This window comes from Otolemur garnettii, unplaced genomic scaffold (assembly GCF_000181295.1).
Source record: "Otolemur garnettii isolate 467f Iridium unplaced genomic scaffold, OtoGar3 scaffold00099, whole genome shotgun sequence".
Classification (NCBI taxonomy): Eukaryota; Metazoa; Chordata; class Mammalia; order Primates; family Galagidae; genus Otolemur; species Otolemur garnettii.
Window position 1 is genome coordinate 6,041,176 of NW_003852494.1, and position 22,823 is coordinate 6,063,998.

Sequence of the window (22,823 nt, forward strand, 5' to 3'; positions counted from 1 at the left end):
CAATCTCCTCCTCCATCCCTGTCTCTCTTTCTCTCTCTCTGTATAGATCGGTTACACATTCTCAAGCTACCTAATCAACGTATCATTTGTCTCCAGCCCTGTTCAGTCTGATGGCCCCCAGGATAATCTCATCAACTTTGATAAATCTTAGGAAACACATAGATATTTATATCTATATAGCACATTGTTTAGTCCTATGTGACCTATTGCTTAATAAACATTCAGTGGTAATACATATCTATTTATTAATATGCATATATCTACATATGCATATTCCAACTATACTTTGTCATTCATTTAGAGATTACAAGAAGGAAGAATCTCTTATTCATGGCAATACCTCACGAAATATGGTTCTAACCACTTCAAATCCATATTTTTGAAAGATAATACAATGAAAGATTTATTTTTCAATAAAAATGATTTTCTAAACAATAACAAAAAAGAAAACTACACTCAATCCATCCAGTTGTGATTCCCACCTCTTTCTCTTGGAGTGGAGTCTGAGCTCACATAGGAGGTTCTCAGCTCTTTTTTGTCTGATGCTGGTGCCCACAGACACTCTACCAAGTCTGGCCTTCTTCCCTCCTTAAGCTTTCTGAGTATGTCTGCATTTCTGTCTGGTCTCTAGATATCATTACATTTGCCCAGTATCCATATTGGTGCACCTTCATCTCAGTCACAAGGCCCCGCCTGTCCAACAGCTCTGGGTGCACAGGAGACTACTGGGCTCAGGACTGGGCAGTTGCTCTCTGCTTTGACTGCACATGGGGCCATCATTTATTCTACCCCCTCAGCCAAGGTGGCATGAGGAACTCTGGCAACCAGATACAAACAGGGACCCAGAACTCCTTTATTCCAGATCTGCCAACCACCTGGGACAACTCTGACCCAATTGTCACTGGACCCAGATGAGCAGGTGGGAAAGATTTACCTTCACCTGTTTTCCTTCCAAACATGCTTTATACTCAAAGACCTGGGGTATTTAATCTAGAAAAACCAGGAGAACATGTTCGGATAGGTCACATGATTTCTTTGCCTATTGTTTAGGTCAGAGCCAAACTGTTAAGGTTTAAGGTTAAAATTTGGAATCTTGTGATTACAATTTTTTTTTTTTTGTAAGAGCAGTTGGCCCCTCAGGTTTCAACACTCTACTGTGAAATCCCAAAGCTGAGGACAGACTCATTTACTTTTTTTTCTTTGCATGTTTTTGGCCCTACCTTTGCCAATAAGACAGAAATTGCCTAGCTCCTAGGTGAACACAGCTATGATGTGTATTAAATGTGATAATACACACTTTTTCTTTTGAGAGAGTCTCCCTTTTTCACCCTGGGTAGAGTGGTGTGGTGTCATAGCTCACAGCAACCTCAAACTCTTGGTCTCATGCAATGCTCTTACTTCAGCCTCTCGAATAGCTAAGACTACAGGCTCCAGCCACAATGCCCAGCTATTTTTAGAGACAGAGTCTTGCTCTTGCTCAGGCTGGTCTCAAACCCATGAGCTCAGGCAATCCACTTGCCTCGGCCTCCCGGAGTGCTAGGATTATAGGCGTGAGACACTGCACCCAGCCCTGGTAATACACATATTATCCTGATGTGTGGTATGTTGTATGTTTCTGCCTATAGGTAGACCTCAAGCATGTCAAAATGTCTCCAGTTCTAACCTTCAAGACTCTCCTCTTCAGTACCAAGTACAAAGTTGTTTTGTCTTTGGTCTGCCTGGGGCTTTGGTGACTTCAGTGTGGCCCCTCCAGGACAGGAGGAGGTGCAGTAACTGATGATTGATAAACCAAGAAAGAGAAAACCAACACTGCTCCCAGGAAATCAACCAGATGTAATTAAATAAGCTTCTTCCTCCCCTAGTGAATGTGATATTTAAATACTTACTTCAAGCAAATATATTTAAATAAATTTTCTGTTAAAGTTAAATCAATCCATTAAAACATACTTAAGAAATGAAAAGTGTAAAATCTGCCTCTCTGGCAGCTCACAGGTCTGTGACTGACTTGCATTGGGGAAATAAAACCAACAAAATAGCCCTGCGTTCCAACATAGATGAGAGAGAACACACAATTAATCATTGCATAGATATTACACATTGACATGGATGTCAGCATAGCAAAATGTCTACACAATCTGGGCAAAATTTCAGACAAATGTGTAAGCGTGGAAGAAAGAAAAATTGATATCTCTCTTACGCTCTTGGGTAATAAATGAACACCCCGTGATTGCTTCCTTGTGTACATGTCTTGAGAGAGACCATTGAGGTAATTCTTGAGCTGAATGCTTACAGTCCCATGAATTAGAAGGCTCATGACCGTGGCATTTTATTGGGTTGGTGACGCTTTCAAGGAGGCACCCTAAAGAGAAGGCAGGCAGACTGTCACCTCTCTTCTTCTTATCAAACAAAGACTTGACCATCTTACCCTGATCCTTTGAAAGCTTCACCACATCCCCTTATGCTTGAAGCCAGGTAAAAATAGTCCCTCCCACCCGTCCCTCACTGCCTATGTGAGGAAAGGGGTTCTTTTCCTTGGCACAGATGACCCTTCTGTGCAAGGCGTTTTTAATATCCGTGTACCCAAACAATCAGCAACAGTGTAGGGAGTGAGCAAAGCAAGAGTGATGGTTTCCACTTTTCAAGAGAGAGAGGCAAGTCTCAGGAAAGTGAGAGAACTTTCCCTGGGATACTTACCCCATGAGTGGTGGGGGCGGGAGAGGGCAGAAGTCTCACTGATCCATCACACAGCTCACCTGGGTTCACTTAACTTATGTGTCCTTGGGTGGACAACAACCTTCTGTTTCCAGAAGGTTCCTCAGGTGTTTCTTTGGCAGTGGAGAGCCTGGGAAACCAGCAAAGGCAGCCAGTCTTCTGATTCATTCTATGCTGAGACCTCTGGAGAAGAGCCAGGGAGAACCCGGGGCTCTGGTCCCTGTGCCTCATGTCCTCATGGTCAGCCCCCCTGTAGCTACAACTTCTTTTCTCAGATGACCAGCCTTCGGGCTGTGGGTCTTGTGGATGCTGTGGTTGGCTTTCCTGTGATCAATGTGATTTAATCTGAAATTACAACATTTTTGAACTAAGGCTATAAAAAACCCTCAGTGTGCATTTCTTTTTCAGATTCAAGTGTTTATTTTTAACTTATAAAATTAAAAAAAATGGTTGCAACATCTGTTGTTTGCTTACTGAAAGGGCACCATAGTGCATAAATGTATAGATAGTGAAATGCCTCCAATAATTTTGTTTTCCCATCACGCAGCCTAGATGAAGTATTTACAATGTGGAATGCATCATTGTAGAGTGGTGTGTGTGCACAGGCAGGCGTGTGCATATTAATAGGGGTTTGTGGGTGTGTGGTCACACATGTTCACCTCGTATTTCTTATGTAACTTTACCTCTCGGTTCAGCTAAACCTATTACGTTTGTCCTGAAGACTGCACTGTGTGCTGTTTGTGGCTTTGCTGTAGGTAATTTAATTAATGTAACTCACCTCTAGTGATACACATTTTGTGATGAGCCAATTTGTCTTTTCCTCAACAGTGCTCCTACAGACATGATTTTGTATATCTTTGTACATGTCGGTACCATTAACAGCTGAAGATACCTTTCTAGAAGTGCAACTGTGAGTCCAAATAATATAACAATTTGGCATATGCCACATATATATATATTTAAGTAATCATCATTTTGACCTCCAAATGATTGTTAGTAGTTAAATCCTATCACCACCATCTCCCTCCACAGGCTGGCTGAAAGCAAGTAATCCGTATCTATGTTTGCATACACCTGGTGCATGCTAAGCTGTGAAGCCCTCCTCTAGCCTGGGTCATGGCATCACCAGCCCTTCAGCCTGCAGCCCCTGCTTCCCACACCTTCATTCATGCGGTACCCATGTCTCTCCCTTTATGTTTTCAGCCTTCCTATGTATTTTCTTTCTTCCTTCCCACCCCTATCTTCCCACCTTTCCCCATGTTAGTACTTAACTGCTACTCACCTTTCAGGAACCTTCTTAAAAGTCCCTTTCTCAGGGAACCTCTCCTCTATCTGTAAGCTGCATGCCCCGTTATGCACTCCACACCCCATATTTCCTGCTTTCTGTAGAATCTAATATACTCATATTGATTTGCTTGATGCATCTGTCTTCTGTACACGACACGGGGGGCAGAGACCACCTTGGATGGACTCTGATTAGAACACATGTGTCTGTAAGGATAAAGCCCTGCAGAGGCCACTGCAGGTCATGTCTATAAGGGGCAGGTGCATGCCCATGTCTGATGAATTGCTCTCAGTCCTTCCAACGTCTCTCATTGACTGTCTGTCACATTTGGAAACAACTGGAAAGGTTTGAACTCAGAGATTTAGTGAATAGAAGTGGTAACCTAAATAATTGACAGAGATTCTTCAGTTTATTCTGGAGTAAACAGTGGATTGGCAAATCTGGGACCCACTGGCTGTGCAGACCACAGGCATATCCAAGGAGCTGAGGTAATGGGAAGCTTTAAAGGCGAAAGGAAAAAGTACGCACGACTGGTTTTGAAACAAAGAGAACATTAGTTGCCCAGCTTATCTCGGGCGTTGACACCAGTTCATTTGTGGAGACAGTGTGTCAGGCAGGTGTTTCTGAGTACCCAGCTGGCTGTCCTTGGGAGTCATGTAGTGATCCGCAGTTTGTGAAGTCTTTGGCAAAAGTTCCTGGTACAGAGGCACAAGTTTAATAGCCCTTTGGAGAGTCCTTGTCATTGTTGTTGTCACAGACATGTGTGTGAGGCCTTCCTTCTTAGCCTCCTGCTTTATTTGCTTATTTACATTGCTAGGGTTTGACGAAAGTGACTCCATTTGGATTCTGACAACTTTCACGTGAGTTACTAGCCAAAAGGCCTTTCTGGTCTCCCGTGATAAACACTGACCTGGTCGGTGCTTCTCTCCTGCAGTAACATTTGCTTGCTAATAGGAAGCACCTCGTGGGAGGTGGTTCCAATTTGGAATGGAAGCTGTTCACTGTTTGGACCTGAGAGTCTGACTTGGGTGCTAGTCCAGTTGGTGCTAACAACCAACTTAGTCACTTGGCATCTCCCTTTCTTTCCTGAATCTTCTGTTTCCCAAACTAAATACCATATATGTCATTCTTCCTGTGACTTGGCCCTGACGATATGAATCTGGGCTGAAGCCACTCTAATTTGGTCAAGCCACACTCATATGTAACACTCAGAATGGCTGGCACTGGACTGTCTGGTCACCTCCACTGTGGTGGACATTTGCTGTTTGTTGATAGCCTCAACAGTGGTACTTTCCTCTAGTACCAGACTCAGAGGAAATGATGCTTCTCTGGAGGAAAGACTTCTCTCTTACTCTAGGTGGTGGTAGGAAGTGGGGGAGGGTCTCTCCTTTCCATTCAGGAGAAGGATTATGTAAACCTGGCCTGGCCAATCAGAAAATCAATTCCTTGAGCTCATTGATTACCTTATGAATGGAAACATAATTCCATCAGGATTAAAGAGTAAGAAAAGGTTTATGTGGAAATGTGAAAGGTAGGAGGACATCCTTTTATTCAACAAACTAGAATATGTAAAGCTGTAACCACTGTAGTCATGATGGCTTCTCTATAGATGAAACCAACATGAAGGGAATAGAAACAAGAAATGGAAAAAGAGAATCCATGTTGCCTGGATCAAGCCACACCTGAAATCCCTGCCCTGTGCACTTCAGTTGAGTCAATAACTGACCTTTATACTTATCACTTATAACCCAGAAAAAAAAAACCTCTGGAAATGTTTTGCCTTTCCTCTCTCACCCTCCACCCAACACTTGCATCATGAGTTTTGTGTTTTGTACTGTACAACAAAAATGTCAAACAAGAGCACTGCCTGAAACAGCCACTTGTGCATTTGTTCTAATAATACATGGCCCACTTCCTGGGCCAGCCAATTGTCCATGATGGGCAACTCCAGGTCCTCACTTGTTCCATTATCACTCACATGTCTGACACCACCAATGCACACAGACAGTGTGGGCCACATGGATTTGTGACGCTTTTGCCCAGTGACAGTGGGTGCTTCTCTTTGCTTTGCAAAAAAACATCTACCTTCTTGTTAGTCCCCAGTGGGAAAGCAAATTCTCTCTAAGCTAGACTAGATACAATAGTAATAACCACCATCTAGATTCAAGTCAATCCCATAAGAAGATGATTAAATGGTGAGAGTAATCCCAAGAAACTGGTGATAAATAGGCACAGTTTGTATCTGTAAGAAAGTATATTTCTTCCCTAAAAATACGGTTTAACCTTTCCCCTGGTGGGAGCAGGTGTAGCAAAATCGTTAAGAGCTGAGATCTGAGATCAGAGGAGACCTGTGTCAACTTGCCACTTGCTAGTAGGGAGTTCTTGAAAAGGTCACTTAACCCGAAGCTACTTAACCTCTCAGAAACTCAGTGTCCTTATTCTCAAGAGTTACTAATTTAAGACACACCACCTTCAAAGCTTGGTCTCATTAGTGGCTACATTTGAACAGACTCAGATGGGCACAACCTTGTTAATATGCTCACTCACATACTTCAGTTTTAAATAATACATGATCTTGAATATTTCCCAGGTAATTTTATTTAGTAATCACATATTTTATCCAAACATCTTTAAATTATTTAGTTATAATTCAAATGGCAGTAATCATGCCTTTTGCCTCTTCTGATTTCCTCACTCAGAGGTATCTTAAATGATCCCTCCTGAAAACTATCTCCAATAGTTTTTACCCATAACAGACACAAATAGAAGGTCATATATAAAATTTAGCTCACATCATGATTTTCTGACCTAATACAAGTGATGGTTGTTTAAAAAAATTCCTTCCAAGCAATTACAAATATGCCAAAATAATGTAAAAGTGTAACATTTGAGATTACGTCCACAGTAATCATTTGAAAGCAGTTGTCAATGTATTATATTTGTGATCAAATACACGCTTAAATATGCATACTATGATAAACTGAAAAGAGCAAAATTTAATTTTGAGAAACTCTTTAGGAAATATGGGAATTGTTTGCTAGGCAAGGTTTTGAAGGACATCAGGAAATTAAACACAATAATAATAATTTCAAAACTATGCATTTCATTGAGTTATGGGAAATCATGCAGGGGGCATCCCTTCCAGCTCTCAAATTCTCAGATTATAAGATTTGTTAGATGGTCTATGAAGCACTTGGGTTTTACATTTAATATTTATGGAGTCATAATAATTACAATATTTAAAGTGGGATTAATACAGAAAATTTCCGTGTCAGTGAATTTTAACACACAGTGCAATCTTTTGTCTTTCATGAGTGGCAGCCAGGGGATTTCAAGGGTTGTAATTTATAGAAACACCTATATACTGTAACCTTTTTATTGAATTTCTTACAAATACAACTGAAATATAGCCAACCTTCTTTTCAGTACCCATGAGAAACTAAAGATTTTCACTCTATTCAGGCTCTAGCTGTACCTCACAAATTCATTTTTTTTTTTTAAATTTCAGATCACTGTAAGAGCAAATATAGTACTTATTAGATTACATTGTTTGCATTTTGTAGGTAACTACAACTTTAACTGCAAGTTGTAGTTAAGCCCTTCACCCCTTTACCAAAGGGACATTTACACTAGAATGTTTATTGCAGCTCAGTTTACAATCACCAAGATGTGGAAATGACCGAAGTGCTCACTGACTTATGAATGGATAAAGAAATTATGTATACTGTGGAATACTATTCAGTCATAAAGAAAGATGGAGACTTTCCACCTTTTGTATTTACCTGAATGGATTTGGTGGACATCCTCCTGAGTATCACAAGAATGGAAAAGCAAGCTTCCAATGTACTCAGTACTAATGTGAAACAGATTCTTATCTAATTTATCAGGAGAGGAGTCCAGGCATAGGGGAATTTGTGAAGTTTCCCAGATACCCTGGGTTAAGAACCACTTCCAGTGATAAATCCCTGTGAGCTGGGATGACTCTGTTGAGAAATTATCTGTGCCTTGTTTTCCCAGCAAGAAGTTGATACTGAGCAAATGGAAGATGTGTTTGGATTCTCTCAAAACACAAGCTCACACTGTAGCTTTCTCTCCTACAAGTGTACATTTTTCTTCCCTCAGAGAATAGATAAGAAAATCTGTTCTTCAAAAATCTAAACTCTTGGTGGTGGATTTTCCTAGAAAGGGAGGCTTCTAGGTGTGCAACTGAGGGGAGTGGCCACCGGGGTGGTTTTCAAGGGAAGTGACCCAATTGGAGGAGGATGAAAGAGTTGTGGATAGGGTGACCCAACTGTCCGGGTTTATGCAGGAGTAGGAGGTTTCTTGGGCAGTTGGGCTTTTCATGCGGAAATAAAAATAGTTCTAGGCAAACTGGGATGGTTGGCCACCTACTCTCCCAACTCAAGGACAGCATCCTAAAGGGCAGAACCATCATCACATGGGAGCAGGTGGGAACCTTCCCAGGCACAGAACCTTCCCAGGCATAGAGGGTACCAGGTCTCTAACCCAGCCGGGCTGAGAGGGCAGGGCCTGCTGCCTCTGAATGGGTCTTGTGAATATAGTTTGAGAGCACATGGAGCAGGACCTGGGATATACTGGGGACCTCGGTTTTGGATTTTCCAAGAACCAGAAAGTTCTCTGATGGGGGTGGTGGTGGTTAAGAGCCCCTAGAAAATTATCAGGATGGATTTACTGCCAAACCAGATGATTAGGTGACATTAAGATAAATAAAGAAATGTGAATGTGTTTCACTCATAAGAAAAGTAAGTCCTGAATACAGCTTACGTGGGGAAAGGAGAATTACTACGCTCTCCAAAAACTACTTGGAAAATGAAATGGGAGGGAATGCAACTAAACCATCCTAATTCCTTCTCCCTGCGTTAAGAAATCCTGGGACAGAGCACGGTCATTGTGATGCTTGTTCCCAGAAAGTGCCTGCTCTTGAAAGATAAGGCTGTGAATTGACTGAACAGCTTACTTATCACGACCAGTGCACAGCCTGCCCAGGGAGACCTGCTTCTGGACCTCCCATTGCTGTGCCCACCAGTCCAAAGTTATGACTCTCTCAGGACTTCCGAATCAGCTTACGCTTGGTTCTTAGTGAGGCCCAGGCTGGAATTATCAATGAGCCTATTCTTCTCTGAAAAGCACTAGGGCTTGGGAAATAATCATTATTTATTTTCTCTTCATTTGACTGGAACTTAGGGAATAAAAGACTCTCATTGGGTTCAACTGTATCATGCAGAGAAACAGTAAAATTTCATTTTTGTTTTAAAAGATGGTACAGAAATTTTAATTTTTGCTTTTTCATTGATGTGTAATAATTATACATACCTATGGGGAGCAGGGGATATTCTGATACTGACGTACAATGTGCAATGATCAATTCAGGGCATTTAGAATATGCCTCACCCTGAACACTTATTATTTCTCTGTGTTGGGAATATTTCAAATCTTCTCTTCTACACATTTTGAAATATATAATAAATTAATGTTAGAGACGGTCACCCTACTGTGCAATTGAACACTAGAATTTATTCCTTCCATCTAGTTGTACATTTGTACTTGTTGACCAGCCTTTCTTCATCCCCTGCCTGTAACTATTATTCTACTCTCTGTATTTATAACTCCCACGTGTGGGTGAGAACACGTGTTATTTGTCATTCTTATTTAACTTAATACTCTCCAGTTCCATCTGTGTTGCTAAAAATGACTGGATTTAATTCTTTTTTTCATGGCCAAATAGTATTCCTTTGTGCATATATAACCATATTTTTTTTATTCATTCATCTATTGGAGGACACTTAGGCTGTCTAAAATGGCATAAGGACATATGTAAAGATGAAATTACTGGGAATTATATTACAATGTTGATATCAATTTTTTTTCTTTACAGACAGCTTTGGTTTCTTTTCCATTTATAAGCAGAAGTCAGATTCCTGAGCTCATTCTGTTTTCTTACAATGCTGAGATAGAATTTATTTCACAAAGTTTAGATGAATGGAATTTTGATATGCTAGTGAGGCCATTCTGACAACAGGTCTAGGAAATTTATTCCTGTATCCAAATGTGCTTCCTGACTGAGCATGGAGCCAGCACTGCTCATTTAAATTTTCATATGTATAAATCATCCTGCTTTTGCACAAGCATATGATGATTTATTGATTTTTAAAATCAGCATTGAGCTTTAAAAAGAAGCACTGACTTTGTATTTAATTATCTGCAACCTCCTATGTGTGCAAAAAAAAAAAAGAAAAAGTCTTGTATTAGTTACTCTGTATTTTCCTGGAAATCTTTTTATCTTATTGCTACTATTTTTTTTTACTGCATTTTAAGTCCTCTCTCGGAGAGAAGCTTATAATTAAAATGATTGGTAATTGTGTTTTTAATTAGCTATTGCCTAATGAGAAATTGCAAAATAATTTGGTCCCAGCAGGGAGATGAGTGACCAGAAAATAATTGCTATTTGGGGACAGTGTTCTTTAGTTTCCTTCCTGAAGACAAGAGCTCAAATTTATATCAATTAAGATTATAGCCTGTTTAGAAAGAGAATGGGTAAAAGCAAGAAAGAAAACAAGGCCGTGGGGTTTTGATTGCTGGTTCTCAAATTTAGAAAATGGCAGCAAAATCCAAAAGGAGTCTGTGCCATCTGCCTAGGGCCCAAATTCAGCCTGGTCAGTCACCTACATGCAGATATCAGCCCCCATACACACCTGGACAGTGTCAACAAACCAAGTCTCAGAGGTCATATTTGAAGGTGGTTTCTTGACCTTGCTGGTTTTCTGTACTGTTACTAACACTGTAATATATTTGCTTTGTTCTTTTAAATGTTCTCCTTCCTAGCCAGCTATAGTCCTTATTAACTGGGGTCCTTTCCTATGAGATGATAAATGAGAGGGGAATCCATCTAAAATGAATGAATATTATCAAGACACAGAGTTTAGTGACTTGCCTACAAATGTGTGTCTGTGCATTGAAGGCCTTCATTAGAGCAGTCACTTTAATTTCGTCTCATCAATACAAGAGTCACTCCTTACCTACAAAGGCAGAAAGAGATCCCAGGTGGGAATTACTGAGCACCTCAGGTCATCACAAGTCCTGCCTGATTCCCTGGAGGCTTCTGTCTTCTCTGGACCTGACCATAGTCACTTTTGTTAAGAGCGACATTTGGGTTACATTCTGTCATGCTGTTATTTTAATTACTTGCTTGTGAAGAAACTGTCATTGGTGGTTCTCACATCAGAGTCGCCTGCCAGGCTTTTGAAACCAAAGATTGCTGGAATTGGGGCCTGAGAAGTTGTGGTCCACAAGCTCCTCTGGGTGCTGCTGCTCCAGGGTCCACCCTGGAAACTACTGTTACAGGTTGTAGAGGATGTTTCTGGAAATTGTGAATTATTCTGTCTGGCAGATATGGGAGCTCCAGTTTTTTTTTTTTTTTTTATGGCTATTACTATTGTCGCAGACCTAAAAGGAGTATCTCAGCTGTGATGAACACAGCCTGTTTTATGTAGGGACATGTAAGAGGAGAGAGAAAAGGCAGAGAGGCTGGTGTTTCTCATAGGCCTTCCAATTTACAAAAGGCAGTGGGAATCACAAGTGGTGTTTTGTGAACCACAGTGAAAGATGAGTGGGAGGTGCCTCTGAGGCTTGGCTTGTGGACTTGGCCACAGGAGTGGATTGAGATCTCCTGGAGTTGCCTACCACTCTAATTTTGAAATTTGGGATCCAGTGAATGGGAAACTCTTATATTGCCCAGTGGAAGGTGGGCTAGGCCATGGTTTTTCCAGACAGCAGTAAGTGGTTATTTTAAGACCCATTGTTTTATTCCTAGTGACTGATTTTCAGACCACAGGTGTACAGAATTGGGATAATATCCTCAGTAAATCCTTCTGGGCATTGCAGCTCTCTTCATGGCTCTAGACACAGTCTGTTCTTGCTGGGATTTTCCTATCTTCTCCACCCTCCATCTGTGATCCTATTTGCCTTTTCTGCTGTGGGCACCTACACAGAGTCGCCTTGTGAACCCTCCACACCTTACACTTGTATTTACACATTTGTGTGTCCCAAATGGCAGAGGACACTGCCGGGAGAATGTGGAGAATGTGGATTAATTAATAGCAGGCGCTTCATACTAATATTTTATTCTACTTTATTTTTTCTCTCAATAATCTTATTGGACATTTATTCATGCCCAGATGTGCAGATCTGATTTATTCCTTTTGGAGGCTGATGATTAACACAGACCCTGTGGATTCAGATGTGTTGCGAAACCTAAAAAAATTGGAGTTTAGGCAGGTAATACATTCATGCACATAGCCATTGGTTAATTGGGGTAGTACTTCATAACCACACACATTAATTTTGAGAGCAGAAACGCATATGGCAATTTGCACTCGATGGCCTAAATGATGACAATAAATAGCCTTATGCTAAGTCAGGTCAGGTTTTGCTACCAAATGAGTTTTAGCATCAAATCAAAAAGCCTAAAGCCCTTCTGGTATTCAGAGATGTTTGGAATCAGGAGAGTGAGAAGGGATTGTAAACGTCTATTTCATTCTATGTTTATCCCACGTTTTCTTCAGGCCCCTGTTGATGGGCAGGCATCTGCTGGCCGGGGCTTTGTCATCGTGAACAACGCCTCAGCGAACATGCCCAGGTCTGTTGCTTTGTGTTCCTGTTGGGTGGGGGAGGGGGTCGTTCTCAGGGTAAAACTTCAGGTCTCCCACAGGAGCACAGATGGGTGACTCATTCCCATATGCAGTAATTTAAAGAGACAGTAACTTAGGGTTTTGGTTCACAGCTGTCTATTGTAACTTTTCATGGTGATTACTGGGGGGTCTCTGTTCCCTGAACCCCATTGACCTGGCTGGATTACTCAGCTGAGCTAGAAAGTTCAACCCAGGCACTGCAGTAACCAAAAGCAAAAGCGACTGGAAACTGGAAGTAAAACTGGAGCAGCACAGGCCGTGTGGATAGAAAATAAAGGTAACCTGCACAAGTTTCGGGGTAACAAAGATTTTATTTAGGAAGAACAAAGAGAAAGTTTAGTGAACTTCCAAAGAAGAGTTGGAAGTAGGTTCCTCTCATGAGTCAGAAAAGGTGAGAGAGAGATAAGACACAAAGGCCCGCAGGGCTATAAATATTCTATTTGAAATTGGCTGCAAGTCTTTCATTGGCCGCTCTATATCTCCAGGCAGTATTGCCCTTTTTTACTGGTCATTGAGTGTCTCTTTCTATTGGTCACTGGTTACCTAGGTTACTTCACATTCACAGTCTGATAGGTGTTTCAGAATTCCTTGTTCAGTAGGCCGGATTTTCCTCTCTTCCATCTTAAAACCCCTTTCTTAGTGTCCCTTCTCAATGATGGAAATATTTTATTGCCTATCCTGTCTAATATAGTAACCACTAGCCACATCAAACTATTAAGCAATTGAAATGATGCTAGCTTAATGGAGGAAGCAAATTTTTAATTTTATTTAATTTGAATCCATTTAAATTTAAATAGCCACATATCACCTGGAACTTTTTCTGTATGAAGAAATATATATACCTAAAAAAGAAGTGAACTGAAAAATAAAACTATTCTGAAAACAATGCAAAGCTTTAATTTCTTATCTAAACTTGAAAGTGGAAATTGATTCTTTAATGAATAATTAACTGGGTTGAGGAAGCCATCTTTCTCTTATTTAGAAAAAATAACTCCTTGACACCATAAATAAATCCAAAGATTAAAAAGAAAAAAAAGTTTAAATTCAAGGAGTCAATTCCATCTTAGTGTCAATGAATGTATTGGTACCTACCTCCCTTACATATTCTTTAAAAAGTATTAAAAGAAAAATGTTTCATAGTGTAATTTTCAGAACATATGACATTTTTTGTTTTAACAAAAGTCACTCAAATTGCTGTTTGAATTTTCAGATATGATGAAGTGAAAGATGTTCTTGAAGAAACTTTCAGAAGCCCTGAAATCATACAGCAGGCAACCACAAAATCTGACAAGGAGCATTGAGCAGATTTGCTGAAAGGAGATTCCTGACTCATCATGTGAAGGCCCAACAGAACTGAATGTAATAAGGAAGTGGGACAGGGGTCCAGAGAGAAAGAACAAGGTCTTAGATATGTGTGTAGATATACCCACATTCTGGGCATAGCAAAACATTTGCTATGTGTAGTAGTGAAAACAAGAGTGTTAAGTCTTAACGCAGGAAAGTTAGAAGAGACATTCAGTTTTTGATCAGTGCCCCCTCCAATATAATGAGTATCCATTGCACTATGCATAGTGGTGATGCCTAAACTTGGCCTCCAATGTATTGGTGATCTTGTCCTTCTGGAGATCCATTCCCTTTCAAACCTTACCCCACCATTCAGATTCACAAAGGACATGGGCCAGTAGCATACTGATTTTATGCAAAATCTTTATTCCTGTACCAATCTCCATCAGGTTTTTTTAATAGAGATGATCTGGGTACAGATAATAAATTATATCCTTCTTAACTAAATCTGGCTCCCCGGTGGAATGCCTGGGGGCTTAGCCACTTCATCTTCTTGGGGAGTACAAGAGGGAAGATAGAAGTTTGATGTTTCTCTTCCTATCCACACACCTCTCACCTTCCAGCCAAAGCCAGTCTTTTTGCAGGGGCTTATTCAAAGGCAGATATTTGCTTTTATGCTGAATTACACAGAAGATCTGTGTCTGTCAGCAGGAAAGTGAGAATTTAATTAAGGAAATGATATTCATTCCTTTGAAAGAATATTTGAAAAATAAATAGGAAGAAGGCAATAGCATATCAGCCCTGGATTTGCAATGGAATTATCTCATGGATCATGGATCTGTGAATCAGGTGGGTCTATAACATGATCAAAGTTTTAAGAAATCTTCAGTCCCAGTTCCTACTATGTAAAATAGAAATAATAATGCTATCTATGTTGTAGAAGTTAACGTTGGTATTCAATAAAACACTTTGCTTATCAGATAGTAAGAGTTCTATAAAAGTTAGGTAAAATCAGCATTATTATAATCAAGATGCTAGGAGGAAATATAGGCAAATTCATTTATAACCTTGGGAGTTAGGAAGGCTTTCTGATATTAGTGAGGAAAAAATTTTCAATTACAAAGTAGAAATCTATTTATTCCAGAGTACATAGGAAAGATAATTTTTGGATAGATTTTACTTGGTTTTAAAATAGACTATTTATTTACTTATTCAACAAATACTCATTAGTCAAATAATCATGGTAATGAATAAACAAATACACAAAGAGATATGTTTTCTGAACAACAACAAGATAAATGAAGTTCTTTGAGTATTTACGAAATGTGAAAAATGGCCCACACGAAGGGTGAGACTTTCTAAGAATAAAGTACAAAAGAGAGTGGCATTGAAGAGAAATCCCAATAATTGGTGGCTAATTACAGGAGGGTGAACCTACAATTTTGAACCTGCAATTGAGATCAATATGTCATGGCCTAAGAGTTCAGGAAAACCCCAAGAGAGTAAAAATTAAAGTGTGCATGTGTGTGTGTAGGTAATGTTTTAAGAAATTTGAAAAGGATGATCATGAACATTTGTTAAATGCTATTAAAATATAACCTAAATCTTGATTTGATCAAAATATACATTTTGGATTTGTCAACATGGGAATCTTAGCCAAGAGGAAGAGCTTCAAGGAGTGGGGAAGAACTGTAGCAGCCAGACCACAAAGCCTTGGGGAAAGAGAACAAGGTCAGGAAATGGAGAAACACTGTGCACAAATTTTTGTCAAGAGGTTCATTTGTGAATGGGCAGGAAGAAAAGAAAAACAGATGGATGGGGGACATGAAGTTTAAGATAATTTACAGGGATTTGTTGTTTGCTCAGAAAGGGAGAGATATTTCAGATGGGAAGGGCTTGATTGAGAAGGGGTTGCTGACCACAGGATAAAGGAGGTGACCATAGTGTCAGCTACAAGGGAGGCAGTAGGGGATGGAAATCCTTAATGTGAATAACTAGGTCTAGAGGGAAGGAGAGGTCCTTTTTACTTCAACAGGCAGGAAAAAAAGGAGAACACTGACTTTTGAAGGCCAGTTCTCTCTGTGCAACAAAAGCAACACTATCATCTGCCAAGAATAAGTGATAAATTGAGGTTTGCAGAAGAAAAGAGAGTTATTTGAAGTAGCTCTTGCAGAAAGTTGAAGAGCAGAAAAATATAATCAGATTTCCAAAAAGTATTGAAGGTCCAGTCGTTTAAAGTGATACTACCTCTCTATTGTGGAACTTTGTCCGGAATGACTTACTGCTTAGGTGTAGACAAAGAAAGTGGATAATAATGTCCATCCAGGGTTGGCGATGTGCCAGGTAGATGTGCACTGTCAACAGAAACAGAGTGAGTTTGGGAAAGTTAAAATATTTTTATGAATGCTTTAGAATAGCTGATGTAAGGCACATATTATATTTTTATCCAGGTATCCTTTTTACCTGACAGTGAGTCAAGACAAATAAAGATACTCAGGTCAAAGTGTCAGATATTCTGTTTAGAAATGTGCACAGCTGAATTTTAGAAGGTAGAATTTATCTTTTCAGAGACCATCATAAATATCTTAACTTAAGACTAAAATCAAGGAACATCCCTGTGAGGGATGTATTTAAATGTTTCCAGGCTTTCCTTTGTTATGCAGAAAACAGCCAACAAATTAGGGTCTTCTTTGTTCAGAGAAAAATACACTTGTTGTCACTTTTATAAATTCTCATTGTCTTAAAAGAGCCATATAGCAAGAATTGGATGGTTTACTCATGTCTTAATTTAACAACCTAGGTTCCCACTGTCTGCCATTCCCTCTTGATGAAAATGTAAAAAGATGATAAAAGATTCCTACAATGATGGTTGCTTGAATTCTAATGGCTTAGCAAAATATCTCACCCATCATCCTCCCAAATTGGTACTGGAAAAGAGGAAAGTTAATTTGCAAGAAAAGCCCATGTCCCTTAAAATGAAAAGTGGATAGTTCATTACTGTAGCCCAAGATTTGGGGTTACAGAGAACAGGGCCATACAGATTAAGATCCTGTTAGAGGAAAGAATTAATTTCACACAAAGAAGGGAAATTTGTAAAGAATAGATAGATCTAGGTTGGCAAACTAGTTCAATTCAAGGACAAACAGGTTTGTTTCACAGAGCTGGGTTCTGCATTGTGTGTGGCTGGTTGATGGGGGATTTCAGAGAATACCCCAGCACAAAGTAATAGCTAAGGTACTAAACTATTTTAGTTAATGTACTACAAAGCACTCTAACTTCTCAGTCAACATGTCCTGGACAGGTATTTCCATAGCTGATCTTTACAGCTACAGCTACAGAACTGCACAGGACCAGTTGCAACAGTGACATCATGTGGCAATATGGAACAATGACAGCATTGGACTGATGAGAGGCCATTTCCTTTCTGTCAGGCATTTAAAGGAAATTGATTTCCTTTAGACTATTTTGACCTCTATGAGTATTGAACAATTTGATGTACAAGGAATATCCAAAAGGGAGATTCTGAAATTTCTGCTAATGAGGTTGGTGACCATATAAGCAATATTATAAGGAAATGATAATTGAGAGCATGTGTAACACACGGTCACTTCATTCTTGCAGATAGTACTCTGATCTTATTCAAGTCCTGAATTGGAAGATAAAGGTCCATGGAAGATATGTCCTTCCTGAACTCTGCTGCACTTCGTTGGAGTGGGTCTATGAACCCCATCCTGGTCAATGAGATGGATGGGGGAGTTTGGGAGAGTTTTGTTTCCTGAGACGAGATGAAGGTCCATTTTCTGCCTACTATATCCTCTTTGCTTGGAATACATGCTGTCATGGAAAGACATAATGCTTGGATCTGTGAAGTCATTTCAGCCAGGAGAAAAAAATCCAGGAAAATTGCAAATATAAGGACAGCATGTGTTGTCAGAGGTGCTGAACAACCCCCCAGCACTGCCTGTGTTCTCACACATTCTGCTGGGTGATTACCCATCTTTACTATTTTATATGTTAGTAGTGAAATACACTATTGTTTTAGCAGAAGTCTTTCCAAATGGGCATGATGTTGTTCCATCACTGTAATGTAGAAGCATACAATTTTCACCTCAAATGCACCACATACGTAGAGGGTAGATCTCATCATAACTGTGGTTAAGTCATTGATTTTGTAGTGAGTCCTGTACTATCAATATTTCAGATCCATAGTAAATTCCATGAAGATGAAGGAACTTAGTCTGAAACCCAGAATCTCATAGATTATATCCTTCCTTCATGAAAATATTTGCAAATAAAAATTCTAAAAATAAACTAAATAGTTGTTTTACTTGTTAAAGTAAATGCTTTTTAAAGAAAAAGTCTTACTGAATACAAATGCAGGAAATTCAGGCCAATTTCTCACCCAAAGGCAGGGTAAAAATTGTAGGGACATTAATCTCAGAATTGAAGTAATTTTTAACACATCATCAAAAATCCCTGCACAAATTCCTCCAAACTTTCATTGTTTAAGAAACAAATGGTCGATACAGCCTACAGCAATCACTCATGTTTGATTGATTATGTGTCTTTGAGGGTGAAAAAGTACAAATGGCTGAAAGAAAAAACACACTGAGAGCTATTGACCTGCATTAAGTGTTCCAACTGCTTCTGGACCTGCTGAGAGGTCCAGCCCACTGGCTGCTGCCTCTGAGAGCAAAACTCCTGGCACAAATATCATCCTTAACATTTTATTTTTGTATCTTGTGCATATATTGAATCAGCCAGTTGCCAAATCATGGATTGAGCAAGAGCATTTAATAGACAGGGTAACATTGATTTCACCAAGTGCAACAGCTGTTCAAAGGTATTTCTTTGCATGGGTGGGTGCCAATGGGGAGTATCAGTCAGTAGATCATTGTCAATAAATTATTTGGCTTCACTTTCCATAGTGGAAGATCCAAGATATTTTTACCCAAGTAAAAAGAGCATCTTTCTGAAAGGGGGGGGGAAGTGATGCACTGAATACCTGCTTAATGACATTTCCCAACCGCATGCATATACTTTCCCATGTAAATGTTATTTTCACTATTTTTCATATGTGGAAACTCAGGCTCATAGGAGTGTCATTACTTACTCAAGATCCCTCAGTTAGTAAGGAATGGGCAGAACAGGCTGAGAATTCAGAACTGTTTTCCCTGTATGAGAATGGATAGAAAATCAATTTCATCTCATGTATCTGTTCCCCATAGACTGGGTGTAGCTGTCCAGAGTACTTTGAGATGGTTTTTGAGGGTATATCTGATCTTTGAAGAAAAGCTGTTCATGATTGTTTAGTAACTTCTGTCCTAGGTTATTTTCTGTACCACAACTTCAGTCCAAAATGAACTGAGTCCACCTGTTTGTGATCCAAATTTATATTAACAAGAATTATGTACGTTTATTGGTAACAGTGGAAGTCAGTTTTTATTGACACCCCATATCTGTTTACCTATTGTTTCCAAGGAGGAAATATTCTTTGAACATATTCCAGGAAAAGACAAGTGACTCAGGCCAAGGAAATGAAAGCATCTCCTTCTGTTGCCACAGTGCTTACTAAAGGGATGGGCATGTTACTATGAAAACCAAGAAGATCCAACCCTGTGGTCATCTTTGAAGAGAAATACAGCACCCTCCCACCCTCTGCTATACAGCTGGAGTTGCTGGAAGCCAACTTGCTATAATCTATAATAAAGCTGAGGTTAAGAATATAGTAAATAAGAGGGAGAGAGAGCGAGAGAAAAAGAGAGAGAAAGAGAGAGAGACCAAGTAGTCCTGGTATCATTGTTTGATTTTGTTTTGACTAAAACTGTTCTTTTACTGGATGGTTTCGTAAGTCAATAAATCCATCTATTGACAAGCCATTTTGAGTTAGGTTTTCTGTGTTATTTGTTGGAAGAAAAGGCAGCAAAAGGAGCTATTCTTCCTAAACCATATACAGATCACTTTGAATTTTGTATTTACAGATAGAATCATTTTGCATTTCACCAGGTGCATGTTTTTCATTCTGTTCATCAAAATCTGAAAAGCTGCTCTATGTAAACAAGCAGAAGCTGATGACAGGAACATGGACAAAAATAAGGCGTACACCGTGATGACTTTGGTGCTCAGTGTTACCTCTCTGTAACACATTTATGGTTTCACTCCCAGCTGCCGGGGGCAGGTCCAGCTGTAATCAGGCTTGAAGTCAGCATCCCACCTTGAAGTGTCTGCTACACATCTTTCTGGGTTTTGCCTCTCGATTTTTCCCAAAGACATGGAACCATACTCGGCTCCTATTGAAGTGTAAACTTCAAGTGCATAAAATATAGCTCCTCCCCTACTAACGGGGAATATAGAGCAATTATACAAATATCCAACCTCTTGTACTGCATGCAGACTGTCCTGGGGGTTACTCTATGAGTGTTGAGCTTTCTCTTCCTACAGCAGTGACATAATTTGTCCTTTTCCTACTTTCCTATTTAACTTTCCCAATTCCTTCTTTCATACATCCTTAGACCACCTAACTCACCAAATTACCTGCATCTAAGTCCTAGTCTCCGGCTCAAGTTTTCTGAGAACAGATCCTGCTTTAGAATATTAGGAAATGGAAGGATAGATTCGAAAAATATACAAACCATTAGTAGAGACAAGAGGAGATTGGTCGGTGCTTCATGAAAGAACGTGCTGAGATGACTTTCATCTCAGATGACCAGCATCTAAGCCAGGTGCCATTTTTATCCCTTGACTTAATAAAATTAAAAAAAAAAAAAAGAAAGAAAATGAACCCTTTTTTGATGGGGGGGGCCCTTGTGTTCTCTGGTGTATTTTTCTCCTGTTGACTCATTTGTTGGGCTCCACCTGAACTGAAGTGGTCCTGAGATTGGGAACAGGGTCCCATCTGAAGCCACCATGACTTAGTTTCATAGAAATCTTGAACTTAAATCCCTGGCGGTTGGAAGACTTTAAATCCCTTGAAGATTACTGTATTACGACTTTTTAGGTTTGCCTTCCCAGTGTCACAAACAATGGTCATTACTGGTAGCTAAATTTGCCCTAACATATTCACTTGGTGATTAAGACCATTAAAAATATATGACGTTGAATGCCTTCGGACAGGATGAACACTCTGCAAGTGGAACCCCCTTTCTAATGGCCTCAAGTTCAATCAGGGTTATGATCCTCCCTGGCCTCTGAAAAAGAGTGAGGTTCAACCCCTGGCTTAAGGACCTCCACTTACCCTGTTTCCGTATTGACTAGTGCCCATAACATCCCAGTAGTTTGTCAAAAAAAGTAGTTGAAGTCTAGGATCCAGGGATCAGCTGGACTTCTTGACAGAGGTGGTTAAAATTCTTTCTTTCACTGTCTTTTTTCTGTAAACAGCCAGACATTGCAATGCCACCAAAGCTCTCAGTCTGGGGCCTTGTTCATCTACTAATAGCATACTCACTGTGAAATAATCACTGAAAAAAAAAAAAAACCCACGGTGGAATCTCAGTTCTGAATTATTGAATTTGAAAAGCCACAAAGCCAATGGAATATTTTATGTTGGTTTTTCTGTGGGACAACCACCTTGGTCTCCAAGTTCATGGCCGTATGATAATTGCTAGAATCTATTTTGTTATTCTCTTTAGCTCATCTGTCTGATCCCATTTTTCTCTGTCTCACCCTCTCCCTCTTACGTTCTGCAGCCACAAGGACAGTCTGACTGCCTGGGAAAATGTCAAGAAATCCCCGTGATACCAAAGCAAGAACTAGTTAATAACATTGTTGCTAATAGCAACAAAGTGGAAACACACCAACCAAATGCCCATCAGCCGATAATGGACAAATAAATGTGGTCTATCCATACAGCAGAATGCACTTCTGTAATAAAAAGGATGGAGTTCTGATACACGCTACAACATGGGTGGACCTGAAAAGCATTACGTGTATGATTCCATTCATATTAAACATCCTAAACAGGCAAATCCGTAGGGGCAGAAAGTAGATTATTAGTTGCCAGGGGCTGTGGGGATCAGCTGGGGGCAAACAAGGTGTGACTACAAAGGGGGATGAAGTTCCTTTTTAAGGCCAAGAAAATGTTCTAAAACTGATTGTGGTGATGGATGTACTTCTCTGAATATGCTAAAAGCCATTGCATTCCGGGGTTTAAATGGCGACTTGTATGGTGTCTTAAATATATCTCAGCAAGTCTGTGTACACATGCTTAGTTCATCTTGCACAGGTATGGCGGGTGCACATGCTGGGTGTGCTTCATTCCACCCTGCTGTGTGCCCTGGGAGGTGTGAATTACTTGGGACTCACCTTTTAGTGAAGTACAGGGCAGGAGGCATCTTCAGCAAGCCTATTGTGGAGGGAGAGAAAGGCCTGTCTCCCTCCCCGCAGAGCTGCACTTCGGTACTGCTGACATTCCCCTCCTTAAGGGCATGTGGTGCTGGACAGCCCTGTTCTAGGGCTTAGGTGCTCAGCGGGTCCTAGGATGGGCTCCCTTCTTCTGCTCCTTCAGACCTCTTCATTATTCCTGAAGGTGAGAGCTATTTGCTTCTCTGCAGGACCTGACAGGTTCCTTTCTTTTCAATCACCTCTAAAATCCTTCAGTGTGCTTTGTTGCTTTGCCCTTGATCTGTGCCCAGAGGTAGCATCTGGTGATGCTTTCTGCACATTCTCCAGTGGCGTTTCCATTTAGTGTCTCCGGCCCACAGTGGAGTTAGGTAATCTCTGAGAGGATTGAATCACCTGATCGCACAGACCCAGAGTGGCCGTACACTTGGGACAAAGAGATGAGGGTGGTCTTTTTCTGGTGGAAGCACCAAAACCTGCCCTGCCTTCTCCATGGC